The 7,800-nt window shown below is 44.2% G+C and overlaps 1 protein-coding gene across 1 annotated transcript in view; it reads left to right on the forward strand.

Annotated features, from left to right (window-relative positions):
• Positions 1 to 7,800, forward strand: part of LOC117530232 (putative mediator of RNA polymerase II transcription subunit 26) — a 792,446-nt gene that overhangs the window by 46,723 nt on the left and 737,923 nt on the right. The window lies entirely within an intron of this gene.

A 7,800-nucleotide genomic window follows, 5' to 3' on the forward strand; every position in this document is an offset into this window, starting at 1 on the left:
ACACCACAGACTGAATTTCATTTCCTGATCAGGGAGAGCAGCATGACCCCTCGTCACTGTCCGTCAGTCAGCTCTGAAGGGCCCGCCCACTTTGCTCCTGAATTTATTAACACACAGACATATTACAGAACAATATACAAGGCACAGCTGTGTTTCTTCAGTCAATTCATTTTGTATCACTTCGCACCTGGAAGGCGCCCTGCAGTCTTGCTCAGACAGATAGTAACTGTTCTTCAAATTGAAACATTACAGTGCCAGCCTTGAACTAGTGTATAGGCTGTGTTATTCTCTGCTCAAGGTTGTATATATATATATATATATATATATATATATATATATATATATAAAACAGAGAACAGAATCAAAACAAAATGAAAGGCAGCATCAAAGTAAGGGCATCAAAGTAAAGACAAAGACATTAATATTTGACAATAATATTGACAATATATAGAAAACTCTATCAGACCCTATTTTGAAAATCAATTTTTTTTTCTGCAGGATTTTGTTTGTAGATCAAGGATCTCCTGAGCACCAGTAGAAGAAAAGGATGTTGCCCCAAAGGACCCAACCGAGGGGACAACCAAGGACAAGGCACTAGATGTAGTACTAATGCTGTGGTTTTCTGAATTGAATTTAAATGAAGAAATGATCACGAACTAAATCAAAACAAACTAAACGAACTAAACTAAACTAAACTAAATGAACGGAATCACGAACACCATGTTCGAGCACAAGGGTGTCCATAAGTGCACGTGGCACCAGGACACCCTGAGCCGGAGGTCGAGGATTGACTTTGTAGTCGTATCATCTGACCTTCGGCCACGTGTCTCGGACACTCGAGTGTAGAGAGGGGCAGAGCTGTCGACCGATCACCACCTGGTGGTGAGTTGGATCTGCTGGGAGGGGAGGAAGCTGGTCAGACCTGGCAGGCCCAAACGTATCGTGAGGGTCTGCTGGGAACGACTGGTGGAACCCTCTGGCAGCGAGGTCTTCAACTCCCACCTCCGGGAGAGCTTCTCCCAGATCCCGGGGGAAGTTGGAGACATGGAGTCCGAGTGGACCATGTTCTCCACCTCCATTGTCGATGCGGCCGCTCGTAGCTGTGGTCACAAGATCTCTGGTGCCTGTCGCGGCGGCAATCCCCGAACCCGGTGGTGGACGCCGATCGGCCCACCCCTCCGACTGAGGTATGTTCCCGCTGCACCACACCCCGGCAACACCAATGACGAACGGTACAAAGGCCCACCGAGGCTGGAGTGGAACTGGGCCCTAACCAAACCAAGAAAAACGCCCCTAACAACCCCCCCCCAGGTGCAGAGGTCTTCTGAGAACGCTCAGCGTGACCAACCTGCACCACCCCACAACCCACAAGACGAACGGTCTTGGGGCAAGTGAGGTTGGGGTTAGGGATGTAGGGAAATAAAAAAACAACAAAACAAAACGACCCCAACCCAAACAGAAAATACCTAAATACACATAAAAAATAACGATCAAGTGAGTCCAGACGGGCTTCTAACCGCCTATCGTTCACTCCACCAGACACGCCTCTGACTCCCCAAACAAATTATAACCCCTATTAAAAAAAAAAAAAAACATTAACCCATACAAGTTTTTTTTTTTGTGTGTGTGTGTGTGTATTATTTCGCCTGTCCCAGAACACCTGGAGATACGTTACCATTATTTTTCTTGACGCTTATATGTCGGGGCAATACAGCGGTCTCAGCTCGTCCGAGCTGCATGGGCTCGTCTGCAAGAGGAGCCAGAGGTCCCGTCGGAGGAGCCTCAGTGGGGCGAAGAAGAGGCGGCCCAGATCTGTGTCGGGGAAAGCCCCGAGACGAAAAAACCCACTCTGATGGCCGCCCTCTCTCGCGTCCACGCTCCTTCATCCGATCATCTAGACGAATCACCAACGATATTAGCTCATCTAAATCGTTTGGCTCGTCACAGACTGCCAGCTCGTCTTTTAATGACTCATTTAACCCATCTACAAACACTCCTCGTAAAGCTGCGGCGTTCCAACCTGACTGAGCAGAAAAAATCCGGAAGTCCACGGAATACTCCGCCGCACTCCGCCTCCCCTGCCTGAGATTCAGCAACCGTTGGGCAACGGTATTCGTTTTCAACGGATGGTCAAAAACCAGTCGGAACTCCAGGGAGAAATCCTTAAAGGATCCTAACAATGGCGAGTTATTACTCCACAACGCTGTGACCCAAGCTAAGGCGTCACCTCGGAGCAAATTTGTCACATATGAAACACGGCTCCCATCAAAAGAGAAGGAAGCCGGTCGCTGAGCAAAAACCAGAGAACATTGCATCAAAAACAAAGCACAGGCTTCAACGTCTCCCGCATAAGGCTCCGGATGACAAATAATCGGTTCGGACGCCGAATCTCTGGGTGACGGAGTTATCTGCACCGGTATCGATGGTGCCGCAGCTGGAGCAGCAGGAAGCGGAACGGCTTGCGCTGCAAGCTCCGTACACCGGGCGTCTGTTTGTTTAATTTGGTTGCGAGATGCTGTAATTGCTCCCAGATTTTCTCCAAGTGTTCTTGAACTCTTTCGGGCGAAAGGAACCGCCTCTGCCGCTGGTCCATTATGGAATGGCCGGGAACTACTGTTATGTGTCGACGTGGGTTGAGGAGCGGACCTGCGTCTGACGGAACCCAGCGCTAAAATAACCAGAAAGCGGTTCCAATAACAAAACAATTTATTTTTTCACCCTCTGGTGCATAACAAGTGTATGAACAAAGATGCGTCAGCTGGTGGAGTGAAGGCTGGCACGCTCATCCAGCGCCTAAAAGGATCGAAGCCCGTGCTTCTGGACTCACTTTTACCGCCAACACCCCCCAGTGGACACGACAAACTGACTCTCTGCGAAGGATAGAAGAGGTGAGGTAAGTCGCGAGCTACAACTAATATCCTTCAAAAGGCACACACTATCAGCAACACATTCAGGTCTGTAGTTAAGCTTTATGTAAATGAGCAGCTTCTCACAACAGGTGGAGGATCTCATCGCACGCCACAGCATAGAAGCGAGCTGCACAATTCTCATCACAATTCAAATATACTGCGTAACAAAATACCAGTTACTATCAACAATTAGTCAAACACTTAATCACCTCTGATGTTTGCTGGCAGGTGTGGTCCCCTCACCATTCGTCCTTCACGGCACGATGTTCAAACCCAGGCGCGGTCCTCAGCGTCTCACAAACGAACATCAAAGGTCGAGTTCCCGGCAATTCTGCTTGAATCACACATGGCTTAAATGCAGAACGCCATCTCATTATCTGCTTCAGCTGAAAGTCTTTAGTTGCACGTGAGCACCATCCACAGGTGCTGCACATAACGTTGATGAGGGTGAAGGACTCTTCTGCCAGCACCTTCTCCACAGACAAATCAGTTTTCATACCACCTGGAGAGCAAAGAAAGAAAAGAACACCAAAATGTCCAGCCACACACCCCCAACCACAACACGGGCATGTCAATGATCCTCCCTTTGCCCCGTGTGTGTGTGGCTGGCGTGCCTGGCTGGCTTTTTGTTGGTCTTCTGTTCTGTCTTTTGGTTTTCCTTCCAGGTGGTGCGCAGTTGGGACTGAGTGGCTGTGTGGCTGAGTTACCAGGACCTCACCCTGATCAGCCTCAGGTGATCAGGTGCGGCTCGTCAGGACTCACAGCTGTGGTGCATCTACACGGATTGGAACATGGTGGCATTAAGTCTGGAGTACACAGTGTGTATTGCCAGAGAAACGACCTTGTGACCAGACGGGTGAGATCGTCGTCTCGAGAGCCATCTCATCATCAGTGGATGCAGAGAACGTCCAGGTTTGATGCATGGTCTGTGAAAGAGGAGAGGGTGAGGTCTCACACTCGTCAGCACACTTCCTGAGGTACGTCAGGTTTTGTGACTAACATTTGTACAGTCAGTAAATGTGGTGTCCCTCACACCTTATTATATTGAGCTGTTATGTTAGTCGTTTTAATCAGCTTCCACTGCAGTGAGTTTGTGAACAGGGTGTTCCATGCCTGCAGGGTGGGAAACTGATTAGTAATTAAGCCAGGAAGTGTTTGCTGTTTGTACACCTTTGAGCGGTCTCTCTGTGTGTGGAGTGTGGACTCACATGATGATTTCTTCATTCACAGACTCGGTTTGTCGCGGCCACCTGGGGGGTGTCGGCGGGGGTCCTTGGGTCCGAACTGGTTCTGGCTCCGGACCGTTAGTGCTGCTGGGAGCGCACCGTAATCCACCACTCCAGACCGCGCACTCTTTTGTTATATTTATCACAGCACTGTTATGTTTATTAAACTCTGTTATCCTTTGTACCGTGCTCTGCTTATTTTATACTGGGTCCTTCAAACACTGGTCGGTTCTCCGGGCTGCGTCCGACACATAACACCGTGTGTTTATTAGGGATGGATATCAATAAGATTATATTGATATCGATTCCGATTATCGATACCTCTTGTGAATTTTTTGTGAACTAAAAGTAGGCTTTACAGGTTTTCTATGTCAGCGGGTCAAAGAGCTTTTTCTTGTTGTGGACCGCTCTGTGGAATGGTCGTCCTGCGACCGTGAGGCAGTCGGAGTCTGTGGACATTTTTAAGTCAAGACTTAAAGCCTATTTTTATTCTCTTTCTTATGAATAGTTTTTATTTCTTATCTGTTTTATTCTTTTACTTCTGTTTTAATTATTATGTATTTGAATTTTTAAGTTTTTATTTAGTTATTTTAATTTTTGTATTGAACTGTTCTATGTGAGGCGCCTTGAGACGGCTTTTGTTGTGATTTGGCGCTTTATAAGCTGATTAAACTGAAATTGAATTGAAATTGAACAACATTTTATTGAGTCTTAACGTAAATAAATATGAAAGTGGTCACTGGATCGTTAAACTTTGGACATAATAAACTCTCCGTGGTGGATCCTTGATCTCTGGACATAAATAGGAATAAACAAAATCTGTAGTTTTTGTCAAAAGCATTTCCTTTCAGACATTATTGGCATGAATGTCTTTCCATATATCTGAGCCGAGCTCTTACAGCTGCTGTGCTGCACGTCACGATGTAATTTATAAAGAATACAGCACATCTCATTTTGAGAGGAAAAAGCATCTTAATCGATTGTAGTTTCTTGTCTGTAATACAGTGTTTTAAAGAGGTGTCATTTTATTTAAAGCGGCAAATGGTTTTGAAGTTATTAATTTTGACTGAACTCTGTCTCAGCAGAGAGCCGCGCAGCGTTTGGAGTTGTGCCAACGGAACGAAGGATGATTCTCATTTCTTAATTGCAACAAGACAAGAGTCCCAGTTAGTGACTTTAATCTGCACAAAAGTGACTCACTGTATTTTAATGGCTTTGAGAGGAGTTAAGAAGCGGACTTGCTATTTCTGAAGAGCAGCGAATCAAAGAATCAACGAGCTAGTGGATCGAAGCATTGCTTCATTGACTCATGCATCAAAGTGGAGTCGGCTGCAGAAATGATTGATTACAGAACCGCTGCAGACCAAACCCTGAATATCCGTAAGACTTTATTTGTACGTCCGTATGACTCTGAAACTCAAAAAAATCTGTACAATTAACGGACAATCCATATAGGTTGACATGTATATGCAGTCACTCAGTTTTTGAGAACTGTCTGCTCCACACACATTTACCACAGAGTGTCATACTGTTTGTATTTCTTAATAATTGATGTAAATATAGTCAACAACATATTCAGTGACTTGTAAATGTTTATGTATCCATCCCCTGACTTGTCTAAAGAAAACTGGCAATAAAACTGATTATTTACAGTTATTATGCCAAAGTGTTCCATTATTTATGCAACCCATCATCTTGGCTTTTATATTTGCAATTAATTTATATCAAGTTGTAGAGATTTGCTTTCAGTTTGAGTTTGGTCCTGTCACACCTTGATGATTTAGCCGACATATGCCGGCCGTTTTAAAAACTCTGGCTCACGCTGTTGTACACTGAATAAATAAGGAAGATAATTTTAGAATTTTTTTGCATTTGCTTTGTATTTGAAATGGCATAATAAAATTAAAATATGTGAAATACCAAGTGTTCCAATACTTCTAGAGGGCACTGTATGTGGATCTAAAAATAACTTAAGCATTTTATTTATCTATTAATCTGTTCCTCTTGTTTGGCCTTGAAGGCTTTTGATGTAAAGCAGCTCTTCGCTACATTCATGTCATCATCAGAGCTTCAAAAAAATAAATCAGAAACTGATCGGTGTCAGAAGAATCTGGTCTTTAAATTCACCTCCTTCCCCCAGTTGTCTTTTTAATATCACATGATGTGTCTTCAGTCGTCTGTGTCACAGTGTTTTGAACCAAACAAACATCAGAAATTTGTTGCTTCTTCTCAGGACAAATGTTCTCCACCAATGGTGAGACACAGTTTTTGTTAAACTCCGCCTCTGTCAAAGGTTTCAAAGGAAAGTAATAAGTACAGTGGGATGGACGGTCTCGTTCAGCAGGACCTTATTATGAAATATACAGATATGATCCACATATTTACAGATGGAGCTAAAGATCCACTTATAGAAAAGATAAGTCGATAATAAAAAGACCGTCAGATCAGTTCGCTGTCTTTTGTGTGGAACTCCTAATAATTTTTCTTGCACTGTGGTGGGTCGAGGAGATGACGTTCAGTCACCATGTCATCTATTCAGGTTCAATGGCAGCTTTAATCTGCTTTTCAAATAGAAAATCTGTTTGGAGGCCAAACCTGATCAATGAGATTCTTCAAAGCTAATTTAAACTCCAACAGAATATTTCAGTGTGTTTCATGTGGGTTCCATCTCATTCTGAAATTGAGGACAATGAAGCAGCAGATCAGCTGGTAAAAGCAGCTCTGAAATCAGAAACACAGATCAACATTCCACTTAGTAAAACTGAAGTTAAAACAATCATCAAGACAGAAAAGAACAAAGCCTGGTAAAATGGAAAACGGACTGTATTTATATAGCACTTTTCCATCTGCATCAGACGCCCAATGCACTTTACAATAATGCCTCACATTCACCCCGATGTGAGGGTGCTGCCATACAAGGCGCTCACTACACACCGAGAGCAACGAGGGGATTAAGGACCTTGACCAAGGGCTCTTAGTGATTTTCCAGTCAGGCTGGGATTTGAACCGAGGGTCGTCTGGTCTCAAGCACAGCATGATAAAAGCAATGGGACAGAGAATCTAAGGGTCGGTTTTTACATAAAATTCAGGGACGGGTTGTATCAAGGAAACAGAGGAGATGAAGTCACATGACTATGTATAGATCACACAGGTTTAAATCAAACTCTCAACATCACTGGAAAACATGAAACTGAGATGCAGCAGAAGGGAGACTGTTGAGCACGTGTTACTGGAGTGACAAGAACATAACAGACAAAGAAGAATTCTATTAGATAATGTCAGAACACCAGGACAGACCAGTTTAACACTTCAGGGGTTACATTCTTTTTCTACGCCGAAACCACCAGCTTGGAGGCAAGTATTGGCATATTTAAAGGGAACAGGGTTATTCAACAGAATACAGAACCGTGTAATTTCCTCCACCTTTTTTCTCTCCCTCCTTTATCTCCACATTTCCTCATTAATATAACATACGTCAGACTTCATTAATGCTCCACACCCCAACAGTTGGTGGCGGTAATGCACCATGTCGGTTTGCAAATCGCCAAAAAGTCGATAGAAGAAGAAGAAGAAGAATCCACCGAAGAAGAACTTTCCTTTTGCCGCTCGAGGCTAAAGCTAGTTAGCTGGAGACGCTGGAAACTCTTCTGTGAACAGATCAAACT

This window comes from Thalassophryne amazonica, chromosome 18, assembly GCF_902500255.1.
Source record: "Thalassophryne amazonica chromosome 18, fThaAma1.1, whole genome shotgun sequence".
Lineage (NCBI taxonomy): Eukaryota > Metazoa > Chordata > Actinopteri > Batrachoidiformes > Batrachoididae > Thalassophryne > Thalassophryne amazonica.